General features: G+C 37.9%; 1 protein-coding gene and 1 long non-coding RNA gene across 2 annotated transcripts in view; one reads left to right on the top strand and one right to left on the bottom strand.

The window, feature by feature from the left end:
- LOC112450785 overlaps nt 1–17,643 on the bottom strand; it is a 241,257-nt gene that overhangs the window by 8,296 nt on the left and 215,318 nt on the right. Inside the window, exon 6 of the long non-coding RNA XR_003039481.2 lies at nt 452–618. This is a non-coding gene — a long non-coding RNA (uncharacterized LOC112450785). The remainder of the gene's footprint in view (nt 1–451; nt 619–17,643) is intronic.
- The window catches only part of LOC108241003 (leucine-rich repeat neuronal protein 3), a 27,667-nt gene continuing 26,859 nt past the window's right edge, over nt 16,836–17,643 (top strand). The window contains exon 1 of the mRNA XM_017424881.3: nt 16,836–17,175. The gene's annotated coding sequence lies outside the window, so the exon portion shown is untranslated. The remainder of the gene's footprint in view (nt 17,176–17,643) is intronic.

Here is a 17,643-nt window from a genome sequence, read left to right as displayed (position 1 = left end):
AGTAGACTCATGTTTGTCCAAGACATCAGTTTGATTTTTTAAAAATATATTACCTTTTAGAACATCACAGTTCTGAAGGCATCAGGATACATTTGCAGCTCAATCTGAATGTTTTTTTAAAGCTGAAATCTGTATGTAGAACAAACAAACAGCTTGTCATGTTTTGGAGTTTTGATCGTTCAGATTCTGATTACCTCTTCTCCCCAGCGTCTCCTGAGCTGCTTTATCTTACCCCGCTTGTTAACATCTGTCTTCTGCATCTCGCTGTTTATTTTAAGGATTCATTTCTTGTCTTTTTTCTTTAGCCATTATGTTTTTCTATCCTCCTTTGAGTACCTCATTAGTTCCACTTGTATTCTGAGTCCTTTAAGTGTGCCTCTAATGAGTCCTTTGTGTATTTGTTGTCCTCTTCTTTTGCTCTTTTCCATGTCAGTCCGTCTGTCACACTTACCTTTTCTTTTTTTAAACCACCGGTGTAGTTCGAGTCTTCTCTCCTCGTATTCTTCTGGACACTCCAGCTGCCTTTCACTCGCTTCGTTATCACAGATGCGTTTGATTAAAGTTTGTTTTTGCTTTGCCTCCCACCTGGCTTTGCTTCATCTCCTGCGTGCGCGTTCTCTGAAAATTAAAAAAAAAAAAAAAACAAATTGAGCTTTGTCTTTTTTTTTTTACGAGTGTAAATAATTGCTACAGCTATTAGTGCTGGGAATTAATGAGCAACGGAATTACAAAATTAATTTTTACTAAGCCATATTCATTATTTTTCAGGGAAGGGAGCAACCATCGCAGGCTTGTTCTTCTTGGCACTATATTTTCTAAATTAAAAGAACATCCGAGTGGTGCACAGCCACTTGTCAGGGATCGTTGTTACGTCGCCTGTACACTATTACCACAACATTTTTGGATGAGAAAATTCAATACATCACTAAAGTAATTACCTGCATGACACCAAAGCAAAGTTGTGTAAAAATTCACATTACAGCGTTTGTGTCGTTTCTCATCTCCCTTACTTTGAGTAGCTTTAAACTTTGCTAACTCAGACCCTGGATCTCCAAAATAAGAGCACAATGACAGCAACTACTAATTAGACAAGAGTATCTCAAGCAAAAATACTCTTTAAAAATGACTGACATTTGTGTTTTTTTTTCCTTCTTTCCTTTCTATGGAAGCCCCATGGGGTCATGGGAGAAATGAGAAGAAATGAGGTTCAGTAACAACCACAATCAATTTATTAAACTGTGCACCAGTTTACTAAAAGATCATAGTTTGGGTTCAGCAGCATTGAAGAGATGGTCAAACGCTTTTTTCCAGGATCACTAACTTCTAAAGAAGCCATCAAATCACCATAAAACAGTGGTGTCTAATCCTGGTCCTGCAGGACCGCTATCCTGCATGTTTTAGTTGTTTCTCTGCTCTTCAGCAGGTCTCCAAGTTCTGCAGAAGCCTGTTAATCACCCGTTTATTCATATCAGGTGTGTTGGAGCAGAGGAACACCTAAAAAATGCAGGACAGCGGCCCTCCTGGACCAGGATTGAACACCGCTGCCATAAAACTACAAACATCAGGTCCTGTCAACTGCAGAGAAGTAGAAAAAAAAAAAAAAGACTACAGTCTAATTTTAATTCAAATGTGTCATATTCCAAAATGAACAATCTTCTAGGAAGCATTAATTAGGTAGAATAAGGATAAAAATGTTCCAAATTATTACAAACTGACATGTTTTGAATGTAACTGTTAGAATGACATTAAAATGAGATAAAACTTAAAATTCCTGCTGTTTTTTTACACAGAGCTCCAGATTCTCTTATTGGTTTTTTATTGCACAAATAAAAGCACAATTTTACATTCTACTTTACTGCAACACGTGCATTTCAATATCTACATTTACTATATATGACCTTCATAGTTTTTTCACTTAATTTTGTCATTTTTGTTTTTTAATGTGTGAAGTTTTATTGTGGATCCTGTGTGCTTCCGTTTCATCACTTCGCCGCTGAAAAACTGGGATTTCCCCACTGAGGGACAGATTAAGGATCATTCTTTTCTATTTGTTAAATGTTTGATGTGATTTAGGAGAAAGCCCATGCAATTCTATTGCTGTAATCCAATATTACAGCCGTGTGTTGTAATTTGTAGACATATCCTAAACCCTTGTCTCATTCCAGTGTTGTTTCTGTACGCACTGAAAACAAAACTAAACACAACACCTGCTGCACACAGACACCAAATTTGTTGCGAATCGGTGCGTACAGTTTTTCCTACAACCCTAAATTGTATTTCTAACCACGACCCCAGGGAGTGCCATTCTTTGCCAGTTCTGTAATTTGGGGATATTTGTGTGCAGATGTGTTTCTAACATGTCCAATAGGTCAGTGTGGCACAATGTGCACGTGTCTTTCGCTGTCTTTGCTGAATAAAACACTGATTGGTCCATTATGTGCTGGAGGGAAAAATAACCCCCCCAAAAAAACCATATTGCAATTTGCAAACAACTTTGTACATTTCCGTTAACTTGTGGTAACAATTGGTAGCACATTGCTAGCAGGTATTAATAAGACTAATCATCTAATCAGGATGATAATTGTGTAAATTGTTCAAAATTGCATGCTTTGATGGTTATTGGAAAGTTCAAAATTTATTGCTCGTTCCTACCAAGTCCAACAAGTAGTGTACATAAGGTGAGGACCAAGTCCAGCTCAATATTCCTTTATTTTTTTACATTTTTGCAAGCAAATTGAGCCATGAAAGTTTTATAAATTATCCAATTAATATATATAAAAATTAAAAAAATCAATCTATGATGGAGAATTGTCAGCAGAAAGATGGCTGCCAGCTCGAATACTCCAGATGCTGTAAGTTCATGATAGAAGAAACTAAAATACCAAGAGGTTTGAGAGATTTAATTTCAATTTTTTAATTTACTTTTCCATCCAGCTGTTGTGGTTAAGATGCAGCAAAATAGCTCCAAACCATGATACTGCCACCACCATGTTTCATAAATGGGAAAATGTTTTTACACTTTATTTGGGGTTTCACTTCAAAAAGAAACAAATCAGATTTAATTAATTTCTTTTGCCTTTCATATATTGAACCATGTTTTACTGTAAATACACGATGCGGCGGGGGTCTTTATTTATTTTTACGCACAAGGAATGCTGGATGGGTTTTGCGATCACCGTAATAAGCTTTTGTTAAAGGTTAGGAAACTTTCAAGTATGCAAATCCTTTTTATTTCATTTTTTCAGTAGAGGAAAAACTTGCTATTTTCTAATCTATGCGTCTCATCGTGGATGCATTTTTTTTATTCATAGGATAACATCTTTTCATTACTTCCATTATGAACAAGATTATGCATAATATCATAGCATGCTGCTTTGGAGGGTCATCACTGAGGGGAGACTCATATCATCCGTCACTTGAGTATAATTACTAGGAGGATGACACATTTCCCTCTCAGGCATCTCTAAAGGGCACTAGGCTTAATCTACAGCGCTGACACTCCGGTCAGGACACTGCATACTATTTACTCTGACACATTTTTATTTGACTGTGACCCTGCTTGAGTGATGCTCGGGAACAATCCAAACAGACACGACACTGTTGTAGATCTAAAGCCCTCCAGCAAAGCTTGAGGTTTTATGTAGTCTGTAACCTTGGAATAAACTGGGAATTACACTGAGGGAGACGGCTTACTACAGAGCAGAGCAATAAACTACATTTCAATAAACAGTACGAACAATAAAAACAAATGGTTGATGTGGTAGAGAGCAAAAAGAAAGTATGCAGAATGTATTACTACTAGTTTCTTCTAACATACAAAGCTCTCAACGAACCACCTTACATTAAAGATCTTGTTGTTCCATATTTTCCCAACAGAGCTCTTCTCTTTCAGTCTGCAGGTTTACTTGTGGTTCCTAGAGTCTCTACAAGTAGAACGGGAGGCAGAGCTTTCAGTTATTGAGCTCCTGTCTTCTTCCAGAAACATCCAGTTTCTGTCCATGATGCTGACACTTAAAATGTGAGGCTTAAGACTTTCTTTTTTAAGAAAATCTTATAGTTAGGGTTGGCTTGGGTTTCCTGAGCTATCTCAGGAAACCCAAGCCAACCCTAACTATAAGATTTTCTTAAAAAAGAAAGTCTTAAGCCTCACATTTTAAGTTAGTTAAAAAAGTTAGTTCTGCTGCTATAGGCTTAAACTGCTGCAGGATGAACTGACCACATTTCCTCGCTCTGCTGCTGTCTTCACTCGCTCTAGTCTCCATGTTTATACACAAAATTATTGCTGCCAGTAATCTGTGCCCATAGAAACTACACCTGGACCAAATCATCTGTGTTTGTACCCTCTCAAACCCCAGCCGGAAGAAGCAGATGATCGCTCATTCTAAGCCTGGTTCTGATGGAGGTTTCTTCCTGTTTTAAGGGAGTCATTCCTCTCCACTGTGGCCAACATGATGCTCAAGATGGGAGATTGCAACTAAGGGAAGATTTGACACAATCTGCTAGCTTCCTTAGATAATTTTTACTGATTAGCACTATATAATACACTGTATGTGAATGTATTGTAATATAAAATAAATAAATTGACTGTTTGGATTTGAATCTGAATCTAACTGATGATTTAAACTAGCTTATTTCCTTATGTGGTGAAATGTTACATAAATGAATGTAATTGAATCAATAGGGCGGAACAGACTGAAGTCGAGGATGAATGAACAGAACAAAACTTGTGAATATTGCAACTTTTGCCTTGAACGGTTTATTGCACTGAGCCAAAACATGCACTGAAAGTTTAAAGTAATATTCTTATGAAGACCCATGAGGGCTAATGTTTGGCGTCACTGCTATCGCAGTGGGTGTGATCAGCTAAAAAGTGGCTCTGAAATCTGAGCTAAGAACAGAATCGAGAGAATACAGCTTCCGTGACCCTGATAGGACTTAATCACTGGAGAATATTGATAAATTACTACTGGGTGTTGCAGATTTTTACATCAGATTTTCATTTTCCTGATTTTCACTGCTGATTGAAATAACAGTGGAGTGAAATGACTTTGAAGATATATTGGGCTCTTAAAGTTCCTGTTCTGAACAATCAGTCTGGCAGGTTTTATGTACAGGAGATGATTCTCTTGGGAAGAGAACTGTCACATTAGTGGAGCTAGACAAAAAAATGATGCCTGACTGGAAGGCCCTTAAAAAAAAAAGAAAAAAAAAAGTATTTTCCTGTCATTTTAACAAATATTGTCACTCCACAGACTTTAGTCAACACTGCAGATTATATCTCCTTGTGGTTTTAATTGTTTGTCACCGTTACATTCATGCTCTGTCAGTTTAAATCACCAGAAAAAACAATGGGAATGGCAGTAATTGGGACCAAGAATTTGTTCTTGGAAGGCTCAGTCTTTACACGAAGCGTTCATTCAGGGGAAGGGGGTCTGCATCTTTGGATGAGTTCTCAGAGAGCGGTACTTCACAAAATGATCTATTAAAATGGATTTTCAAAATTAGAAACACCTGTTTAGCTCTTCTAAAGTAAAGTAATCACTTCAGCAGAGCCCTTGAGCAGAATAAATAAATTACAGAGCAAACAGCAGCTGTATGGACCATGAATCTGTGATTAAAGCGCTAATAGATCATTGATCTGAGAAAATTTGAGCCCCACCAATTTGCTGGAGTCTGCTGCAGATATGAAATGCGAGACTGCCCATATAAAAAATATATGAGGCAACAAAAAGGCTTCTTGTGTTTGAGAAGACATAAACAATGATTTTTAGCTGTCACGCATGTTTAAATCTAGTTTGAATCGGTTGTAAACATGGCTGTCCTGGTCTGATAGAGGAACCTGTTTTGTGGTTTTGAAATCATTTCTTGATGGGGGGGAAGAAAAAAAACCCATTTCCATGTAGAAACAAACACATTAACAGATTATATTGAGAAAACAAGTTTCGCTGTCTCAAGATTATGTCATAAAAATAAAATTTTAGGTATACCCTCTCTTAGCTTCTTGCTCAAATATCTATATACAGTATGCCTTTTAAATCCCATGTCACAAAACGTTTGTGACATGGCTGAAAAGACGAAACTCAGTATTCTGCATCTGGCCAATCATAAACCATCAATGGAGGCAGCCACATTCCACAGCGTTAAACATTACACTCAATGAGACTCCCTGTCTCTCTGTCACACCTTTAAGCCCCACTTACCCTTACCGTTTCAGCTCTGTGACTACCTCCCTGGGCGACTCAGAGGGGTGACAGCGGATGGTTGACTTCACACACCCTCATTCAGCCTTGGGCCTTACATATATCTCAGTGGGACAAGAAAAGCACATCTCAGGCCCGATTAGAACAGATTCCATGAAAGGGGCTCCAGAGTAGTGTCCATTCTGGGTCCTGCAGGGCCACCATCCTGCATGTTTCCGACATCACTCAGCTTCATCACAGCTTGTTACAATGAACGATGCTTAACATGCTTCTGTAGGACGTGCTGAAGAGGTTGGAGCAGAAAAACAACTAAAACATGCATGAAATTGATCCTCAAGGACCAGGATTGAACTTTATTGCATTAAAAAGATTAGCCATTTTGTCTTTTTATGTTTTAACTTATATTTTTTCATGGCAGTGGACAATCTGCGTATTTGTTTCTTTGTTTGCAAAATATCTTGAGCTGCTGGACAGGTTTTAATGTAACTTGTAATCTAATCATTTGATATACAGCTGATTAAACTTTGGAGTCAACCCAATTTAAGATGGCTACCACTGCTAATCAACCTTAGCAACATTAGTAAACATTAAAATAGCTATTACTCAGTCAGCTTTATAGATATTGGGCTAAAATTTATTGTGGTAGTAGCTGAGTCATTTACAACACATACTTTGTAATGGGTGACATGCATTTTTTAAGAACTGCTACTTTCTTGAAATACTTGTTTGTTAAGTTCTGTTCGAGGTTGACAACGGCACAAAGAAACGGCTGGAACAGACCTGCAAATAAGTTAGGGAGGCATTAAACTACTGAATAGACCACAGCAAACCACATCAAATTCTTTGCTTTTGACAGAAGGATTTTTAGGTCTCAGTCAAGGACATTTTTACTTTACACTTTCACAACGCTCCACAAGCAGGTTGTTTATTTTGCTACCTTTCAGAGTTTGTAGAAAGGCAACATTTTTAAACTGATTCTGAGGGAAATTGCTCGCGTTCTGAGCAGTTTGGTTGCACAGTGTGCACTATCACTGCATTTTTCAGACTGCAGCACTCTCAGGAAGGATATTAAAGTCTTGGGGTGGAGTTTTCTGAGGAAAATGGATTGTCTGAATAACACGGTGCAGCATAAAGCAGACTGATCATATATATATACACACACTGTTTCACTCTAGAGATGATTATTCTTCTGAAGATCTCCCAAGAGACTTCCTTCAGTCTTGAATAAAATCTAAGCTTTATTTTTTTATACCAAACAAAAGGCAGTGAGCCAACAGTGTAAATTAAAGACCTAGCATTTCTTAAAGAATGCATATTGCCCACAGCCATTCATACCAGTTTATACTAAGATCTTATTATATATAATAAGGAGTGTAGTTTTGGAAATAGTGTTATGCACATTATCACATCAAATTACACGTCACTGCAAGATCTGTTAGCTTGGAGTGTGTTTTAAGGATAACTTTCAGCTAAAAATGCAAACACAGGCTGTTCAAACTTTGCCTGAAGAGATTTAACTCATCACCAACAATGTGTTAGAATTATAGTTTCATCAACATGTTTCCTAAAAGCAAATAGTTTGTAAACCCTTTAATGGAAGGGATTCCTGCCAACACCGTCGGCAGCACACAGTTTACAGATCAGCTGCTTCAGCAGAGAGCAGATCATTTTCTATGTGTCACTTGAAAAAGGCCCATTTATAACCGTGAAATTCAGTCAATAAATTCCACTGCCCTCTGCGACCTTTCCTCTCTCTGTATAACACATCACAAAATGTCACCGAGAGACGCCTTTCGAATGTTCGCCGAACTGGGCGCTGAGCAGAAATGAGCGAGAACATCACTCGCACTGGAAACACCCGGGAAGTTCTCCCCCCCCCCCAAGAAAATTACCTTTTTAAATGCTCTCTGGGAAAAGGTAATGATGTTTTGCCTGTTTGTGTATGTTTGTCTGGATTTTAATAAAACCTCTATTGAATAATCCATGGATTCACATCTTTAACTGACTAACCTTTAGAGTCAACCCCATTCAAGATGGCTGCCACAGTTAAGCAGCCTTACTAAACAAAGAAAATGGCTTAAACTTACAGATACTGAGCTAAAATTAGGCGAATTGTAGTTCAGAGTGATCCCAAACACATTCTGAGTGCTAACAGATCACACAAGATTTAACTACTGGAGTCATCTGTATCTTTTAGCCAAATATCTCATAAACCTGTGGACAAACTTTAATGAAATTTCCAGGAAATAATCATTGGATGTATATTTGAAGCTGATTAACTTTTGAAGTTAACCAAAACCAAGATGGCCACCACAGCTCATCAAATTTAGCCAACACAAACAGCAATAACTGTCGATTTTACAGATATTTAGCAAATTTTGAGCATCATTTACTCATCTATCATATAATGAATAAAGTCATTTACAAGGTTTCCATCATTTCTCAACATATTATCTTAATAACTCTGACATGAAAGATGGCGATCCATATGCATATCTTCAAGCGGCGCTTCAGTTTCCAAGATGTGATGCAGATTTTGTTTTTTGTCGATGAAAATTTCTCGCTCCTCCTCAACTTTGCCGGGCACATTTGGGAAAGGGGGTTTTATGATGTGCTGAGCGTACCCTTGACTGGCTTCATGAGGTGTGAAGTCACAGCGGTCAACTTCTACAGGAAAGGTCCAGCAGAGAGGTAATGGAGGCCAGAAGTGCAGACTCAGCTCAAACTGTGGTAACTATCAGTGCCCCATTTATCTTGGGCATCCAATAAAATATGAGCTGATTAAGAGGTTTTTCGAACTTTAAAAAAAAAAAGGTCCAGTTTTGACATTTTTAATTACCAGATGTACTCGTAAGCACAATACAGTGCAGTAGTGTTCATACGTATTAGGATATTAATTTGTAATTTTGCTGTTAAAGGGATAGTCTGGTCATTTTTAAGCGATGTTCTCTTAGGGAAAAGGATTCCTTTAGGCTAGGCTAATGGATATCCAGACAAGCAAAGCATAGTTTTTCAGGCTTATAAAAACAACCTTATCAAAGACGACATACTGGACTGAAACACTACATTACCTAACATTACTGCTACATTTGGACATGACACTGTTTGTTCAGTTTGTTGCCGTTTTCCTTGACAGCAGATGTTATTACGTGAAGGCATGTTCGTAGATGAACGTAGACAGTTATACGTTAAGGCTGCTGAATGCATCAGTCCATTCTATTGTTCTTGATGAGTTGTTTTAAAAGCTTGAAAAGCTACTTACCCCCTTACTTCTGACATTTACTTCTTTCTCCGTTCTGTGACTGATGTCACAGCTGATAAGGTACTAACTATTGATAACTATGTGACCGAACATCACTTCAAAAACAACCAGACTACCCTTTAAAGCAGCCTAAAGACTCCAACAAACTACACTATAAATCAATCTAAATTTAATTTGTATTACTAGCCACACATTTCAAATACTAGGCATGTTTGCAAAACAGCTTCTATGAACTTATTAGACCAATCGGATCATTCCAATCTTCTGAAGTGGGGTTCTGTAGAAAGGTTATGAACAACTGAGGTTTGGAGTTCATTTCTGACTGGACTGACGAGCTAACAGATAATCCAAGTGAAGCTAAAACCAAGGTAAGCTGCTGCCAACTCAGATCTCTAGGATTTCACAGCTTCTCATACAGAGGTCATATTCTAAACCTTTACGTCGCTGTTAGTTTTGCACTTTGTGGTTATTTGAGCAAAAATTATCTGAATATGCACTAAAATTTGTGCTCAAAAACAGCCATGAAACATGTAACGGGAAACTGAAGGTGATGTAGAGGTTTATAAAATAGCATTTACATGAATCACAAAGATATGTTTGAGACTTTCATTTAAGATGGTAGCAATCCACTTCTGTCTTAGCTCCATCAAGACTAGCTGTTAGCTCGTCAGTCCGGTCAGAATCCATTTCTCCAAACTTGGGCTGCTCAAAGAGGTTAGATATTAATTATTCATAGCCTTTTCAAAGAAGTGAAATGAAGTGAAGTGAGATTTATTTATATAGCACTTTTCAGCAACAAGGCGATCCAAAGTGCTTTACAACAGAAACAAAATCAGAATCCAATACAGCAAATACATAATGAAACAAGAAAAACACAACAATCATGTATAATCTAAATGAAATATAGGATAATCTAAATAAAATCACGAAACCAGACATATCTAAGAATGAGCTGAGATAGTCAAAATAGTAGCTAAAATAATCTAAATAAAATCATGATTAAGTTAAAGCTGAACTAAACAACAATTAGGAATCTAACAACCTAACAATATCTAAAGTATGAGCTAAGATAAACTAAACAAAGCTAAATGTACAGGAGAAGCCCACTTTAGAAAATCTGAATTGTCACTTTCAGACCCTAATCTGATTAAAGTGTTGTCACAGTCTTGTCTTTCTTCATTTTAATTTAAAATTAACAAATTTTGTTGGGTTTGTAAAAAAAAAAAAAAAATGCATCGCATTGTTGCAGATCTGACACGCTGCAGCTTCACACCTCATCAATTAGGCTTCAGCTGAGTCGGTGCAGAGCAAGGTGACGAAGACGAGACGAGACGTGAAGTAAATACAAGACGACACTCTTCTGGGTAGAAACTCAAATAGTGTTTCGCGTTTTTGAGCAAAATGAATCCTCCAAATGATTTGGAACCGCACTAAAGTTACAACAGCCTAAGGAAATGTAACGTGGGTGTGATGTTGTGTTACATAAATGGAAATACAAAACGAGCATCCTATTTGCAATTCATGTTATTACCATAATCAGAATGCTATACTATTCAGAGAGAGAGGTCAATAGTCAAAACATTGCTGCGCGTGTAAACACAGCCAACGAGTGCTCGAGTTCTGGCAGCGAAATAAACAGAATAAAAACACCCTAAACTATTATTACCTTGTATCTTGATTGCTTCAAATCACTGCGAACAAAGGCAAAATCGTACAAAATGAGTCACCGCACAAACGCTGTACATTCTCTCATAACAGAATGGATTTCAAAGCCACTCTCCTGTTTAAAGAAACAATAACCCACGTTTTAGTTATGCCAAATATGCAGAGAGCTTTACAAGCATTAACAAATAACGATGTCGCGCTGTACGGAAGGTTAAAATCAGCCTGTGTGCGCAGAAGCTTTTTTTTTTTGTTAGGAAGTGCATTTTTACTAGAACAAAATGAAGCAGGTGTGCGTGACTCAACGCTACATGATGCATATTAACCCTGGAAATGAGCATCATTAACAGGTTAACAGGATGTTTAAACTAAAGAGCAGAAATTCACGGAAGCTGCGCGACACTAAACCTTTAACATCACTTCTTTGGTGAAGTTATGTTTGCGGTTGTAGGATAATTGACTTGAGTGAACCACGTATTTGTTTCTAGTTACACGTTAACACTAAATTAACTTATGTTTCTGTCTGCAGTAGTCATCAGAAAAGCTCCATTATGTTTGATATGTCTTTCCTCGGGCTTTCATAAAGGTTGAGCTTTGTCCACATAACTTTGTTCCAGAACTCTGTTTGAATTTTGTTGTTTCAGAGAAATTACTACATGATCTTTCTGCTTTTGAAGCTTCCTGGAAGTTCGCTTTTTTCTAATCTTTTATTGAGCCGTCTAAAATGCTGCCCATAAACAGTTTTCTTTGATTGTTGACAAGAAAAACATGAACACCTACAGCATAAAGAGTTTATTTTTGGACTGTGTAGTTTTAAAGGGTTACAACTGTTAATTCATGTGGGTAATACAAATCTGTGCCTGTCGCCAAGGTATTTATTTCATAATAAACTTATCTTCAAACAGGATCCTAACAAACATCTTCATTTCAGTCGGAATGAAAAACTCTACATCGGCTCTGACTTGTGTAACTTTTCTCTACAGCTTCCTAATCTCATATAGATACGACTGAAAATATGAGATTATATGAAAAATAACAGATATGATTATTGAGATATGAGACATTAGACCAAAGGAATAAGCTAGGAGATATGAGTATAAGGTGTTGAAATATGTTATTAGAGATTATCTGAAAAATGAGAGCTGAGAAATGAGGGATATTGATATTAGAGCTATAAAATAGAGATGAGAAATAAGAAATTTATGAGACATGATATGGGATATGAAATGTGGGAGATGAAATTATATGAGGTCTGATAAAAGATGATAAGATGATGAGAAATTAGAAATAGAAATATGAGAAGAGATTTTAGATTTGAGTTCTAATGTGAGATGATATCGACATGAGATATTAGACAGGAGAGATGAGAAATTAGATATGAAAATATGAGATCTCATGAAATATGAGAAATAAGAAATTATAGAGAAATGATGAAATATGACATGTAAGAGGTGAGAGATGGCATCTAAGCTATGAAAAATGATGAGAAACAATTTAGGAAATTATATGAGATCTGATAAGAAATATGAAAGATTTTATGAAATTAAGAACTTATTTTAAACATATTGACAAGAAATAATATAAGAAATTAAATAAACTGTTGTTTTACTATCCTGATCCATGTATAACTAAAAAAAATATATATTTTTTTAAAACTGAAGTATGTGTAATGGTCACTCATTTTACAGTAAACTGTAAATAATGACATCAGACTTAGTTTGGTTGTTCTTGGGAGATATTTGGTTGTAAATAGCTCAAATGTCCCACCTCCACATTCAGAAACTTGCAATAAAAAGCATGAAAAGCTCCCATATTCTGGACGATAAAACGTGCGTTCATCTATAACTACATTTCAAGGGCTTTTGAAAAGGGGCATTATGGAGCATGGATGGGAAATTTACAGACAGGTTTTAACCATCAATATAAACAGAATATAAAAGAAAAAAAAAAGTTTGTGAGGAGCACCTGGGGCATGAGAAATTCATCTGCATTCAATAAAGGGAATTGTCTTAAAAGTCTTACACCATTATATTTATTCATAAAGGCTGTCTGTTTATGAGCAAACCCTCAAATAAACAATTTGGCAAAACTTACATAAAATCTAAATAAATTTGTGGAGGACATTAAGTGGAAGGTGTGCTGGTATACCAACCCCAAAAACCTCCCGAAGATCCCTGAGGTTTTAAAGAAAATTATGCAACACCATAATCTGCAATAAGGTTCAACATATTACCAGAAATGAAACCAGACCCAGTTGGTGTTTAAAAGGAAACCTCAGGTGCAAACCGCCTTTAGATCCGAACCCTATGGGCTGACAGATAAAGTTTGTCTCCTCCTCCGATGCTGCAGATAACCCTGCCTGACCTCCAGGAACATCAGTTTGTTGAACATTGTGTTAGAGATCCTCCTGGGACCCGAGACAGGAGCTCAGGAGCTAATAGGTACAGATATCCATTTTCTTCCCCGCTTGCACTCTTTTTCCCGTTTCACTGCACTGCAAAAAATGTCCACCTCAAATATATGTAGACAGGAAGTGCAGGCCAGGGCTGCTGGAGTCTGCAAGGAATTTAGGAAAACCCAACAGCAAGTAAATAAGTAGGTGAATGAATGAAGGTCTAGTGTTCCTTAACCCTTTTAGCTCCATAATAATAGATATATTTATTAAAACACCTGGTCTTTTTGTCTATTTTTGTCAATAATTGTGTCAAAAAATGCCCTGTGTGTAAATAATTTACACCCTTAGTTTTTCAAAATCTGTCAAGTATTTACCATTTTTATGTAATTAAATACCTAAAACTGTATGTGTGACAAAAATGGAATTGAATTTTCTTCAACTTTCTTTTTCTAAATTATTGAAAAGTGCAGATAGTAGCGAGGTGAACCCCTGTGGTTTTAAAAAGGGTTAAAGGAATGCATAAAACCTGCTATCTCTCATGCCAGAGATCTAAACTAGACTAAGATCCAGACAAAGATTAGAATAAGATCATCTTATGTTCATCTTAGTGTTGGGAAAGACACTTAGCTACAGCCACACAAGAATTTGCCACGATGTCTTTTAAAATTGGCCAATTTACGCCCATTTTTGTGGTTTTCTTAGGTTTGTCGGCTGTGGAGGCCACACTGAATCCAGCTGGCTTTAAAAATAAACAGTTGTAAAGATGTATTTAAGGGTTATTTCCTAAAAGTTAAATTAAAATCCGTCCAGCAGCTGACGAGATATTTTGGTAACCAACAGAGTTGATTCCAAATAGTTAATGGCAAAATTCTTATTATCATCCAACTACTTGTACTGATGAGAGCCATTAAATGGTCAGGAAGTGGAAGTAAGACTAAATATAAAACAGTGCTAGTCATGTATTTATAGTACCTCAGATGGGGCGTTCCATTTTAACTCAAAAATATAAAATTTGAGCTTCAATCACAAAAACAAAGTGGATCTTCCTCACCAGCCTGACTTTAAAATCCAACATGGCTGCCTTGTGTATATTAAGTAAATACAACTGCAGTGACGAACTGTTTCTTTGCACTTCTGTCCGTTTGGATTTCAATAATTTAGTCAACAGATAAGGTAATTTACAACTTCTATGAGTGAAATTGTTGTTGCAGTCTTTGAACGCACATTTAAATGTACATCAGTAAGGGACAAGTCTGACTGGTTTTACACAATGAGGATGGACGTGGATCATAACCTGATCCGAGTTCTGATTTCAGAATCAGTGTCAGTCTTGGAGGGATTTTGGTCCCATATGGCTCCAGTTTGCGTCGCCTGTTTTGTTGTTTTATAATCAAATAATTGCCGGCGTGTGGTGTCAGGGCTGAAAGATGAGCTTCTTTGCGATGGGTGGCGTGTTTGTGCAGCACAAATTAAAGCAAACAGCGGAGTGTGGCACCGTCCTTCACTGTTCAGTGTGCCATGAGGAATCACCAAAACAGAATTATAAAACGGACCCAGTCATGTCTGCTGGAGGTTACAAGTTGACTTCATGGCTCATGTATACATTTTCTTCAATAAAAAAGGATTAAAAAACATTTTTTGGTTAAAGGCCTGTTCCCATTATAATTAATATTTTGGAAAACTGACTTTTTTTTGCTCCACTTGAAGCTTTCATCCAAACACAAACAGCATTTTCATGAAAAAGACTTAAAAAAAGGGCTTTCTAAAGTAAAGATGTTAGTATCTCGGAATACAAGACATATCTAGTAGAAATTTGGAGAAACGATGTATGAACTTAGTGATTTTATTTGGCTCGAAACCACAACAATAACCTTTATTTTTATTAGTATTTCTTTTTAAAGTCTTTGGATTTATCTTGTCCCTATTAAACTTCCATCTCGGTGGAAACAGGTTTGAGTTGAGGGGTGCTGTGAGGATGTGTCTCAACAATCATAATTCCAAACACTGTCTTTATAGAGAAAAGGACGCAAATTCGCCAGGCTCAATCAATGTTATTTCTTCAGACTGTTCTGTTCAAAAAGTTACACTCCTCCACAGAACCTCGCTTCATATTGGCTGGAAAAGCCTTTTAAAATACTTTAACCATGTCTTTCTCCCATCTGTGTGTTTGCACGGTTAGTAAAATACCTCAAACTGGACAGATTTTCATGAAACTCACAGTAAGTAATTACTGTATGTACACATCTACAGATCTTGGATTTTTGAAGTCAACACTATTCAAGATGGCCGCCACAGCAAAGCAATCTCAGCAAACACAAAAATAGCTACAAGTCAGTCAATTTTATCGATATTGATATGAGACTTGCCATATAGTGGAATCAAATATGTCTGTTAGCAAAATATCTAAACATCTGCACAACTTTTTAACTTTTTGAAAATAATCAGACGCAGATCTAGGACTGATTAACTTTCAGAGTCAACCCATTTCAAGATGGCTGCCACAGCCAATCAACCTTAGCCTTCATAGACCCCTCAGATCTTCTGGTTCTGGACTGCTCTGCATCCCCAGAATCAGAACCAAACGAGGAGAAGCAGCTTTCAGTTTCTATGCACCACAAATTTGGAACAAACTTCCAGAAAACTGTAAAACAGCTGAAACACTGGGTTCCTTTAAATCTCAACTTAAAACCCACCTGTTTAGAGTTGCTTATGGCTAAATTAGGGTTAGAGTGCGGGTTTTTGATGTCTTCGATGTTTTTCAATGTCACATGCTGTTTTTATTTATTTATTTTTTAATTATGTAAAGCACTTTGAAATGCATTGCTGCTGAAATGTGCTATACAAATAAAATTTGATTGATTGATTGATTGAAAACTGTGCAGATATTGAGCTCTAATTCGATGTGGTAGTGGCTGAGAGTCATCCCCAGCTCTTACACTGAGCGCCATGTTTTGTTTGAGTAAAATGGCATTTAAAAAAAAAATTAATAAAATGAGAGTGTATAAAAGTGGCATGAAAAGCTGCGGGCGATACGCATTCCTCCACGGGACGGGAGCCCGTTAATTTAATACTTCGACCCCGCATCTTAGGGCTCCTGAAGTGGCGCCCACGGTGACTTGCTGGCGTGGATATTTCTTGCAGCGCGCTCCCTCCCCCTCCGACAGAAGAAGACGCGCACGGGCACGGGCTTCTGGGAGATGAGTGACGGGCGCCGGCAGCCAATCGGAGCGCGGCTGCCGCGGCGGAGCTGGCCCGCTGCTCGGACGCCATTGGCTGCTCTCCGGAGAGCCGGGCTTTGAGCTCATATTAACGGCTCGGCCGGGGAGACGGCGGCGCATCTATGTGGTCCGCCTGACACCTGATCGAGGGGGGAGAGATGCGTCCTTAACAGCCGCCCTGAAGACGGGAAGGGAAGGGCACAGGGAACACATAAATCTGTCTCCATCTTCCGAGCTGCTTTTGGACTTTCATCCCCCCCCGCCACCACCGCATCTTTCCTCTCATGCGTGTTTTCTCCGGCGGAGGAGAGCCGAGAACTGACGACCACACATTGTTGACTGCTTTAATGGTTGAACGCTGGGACTCTCTCTCGTCACTTGGTGGGAATATTGACAGCAAACGCAATCCGCTTTGTTTGGCCGACATGATTCAAGCTGGTAAGTTTTTTCTTATTTATTTTATTTTTTATTATCTGCTCACTCCTGATCTCTGCACGCCATTTCACCTTCCGCTCGACGCAAGTTACTGAAAAACGTCTAAATTCCAGGTAATTTGTCATTTTTGCTACAGCTGGAGAAAAAAAAATCCCCGACGGAGGTTTGCTGGTATAAATGAAAAATAATAATAAAATATAAATAAATAATAATAAAAGGGAGTGGAATATCGCAGAAGGGCTCCACCGGTGGCTGGTTTCTAACCCGCGCCGGGGCAGATGCGCCCCACATTCAGGCTGCTCAGGCGGACAAATTAAACAGAGACATGTAACATGCGCGTGCACGTGACGAACTGGCAGCTCCATGTCCTCGGGTTCTGCTGGGCGCGCGCGCACCAGACACGTCTTTAAGAAATCCATGGAATGGTGGCCACCCTCCCTCCCTCCTACCACCTTTCTAAACCATCACCCC

Source organism: Kryptolebias marmoratus, linkage group LG18, assembly GCF_001649575.2.
Source record: "Kryptolebias marmoratus isolate JLee-2015 linkage group LG18, ASM164957v2, whole genome shotgun sequence".
Lineage (NCBI taxonomy): Eukaryota > Metazoa > Chordata > Actinopteri > Cyprinodontiformes > Rivulidae > Kryptolebias > Kryptolebias marmoratus.
This window is presented reverse-complemented; position numbering and strand designations above follow the sequence as displayed.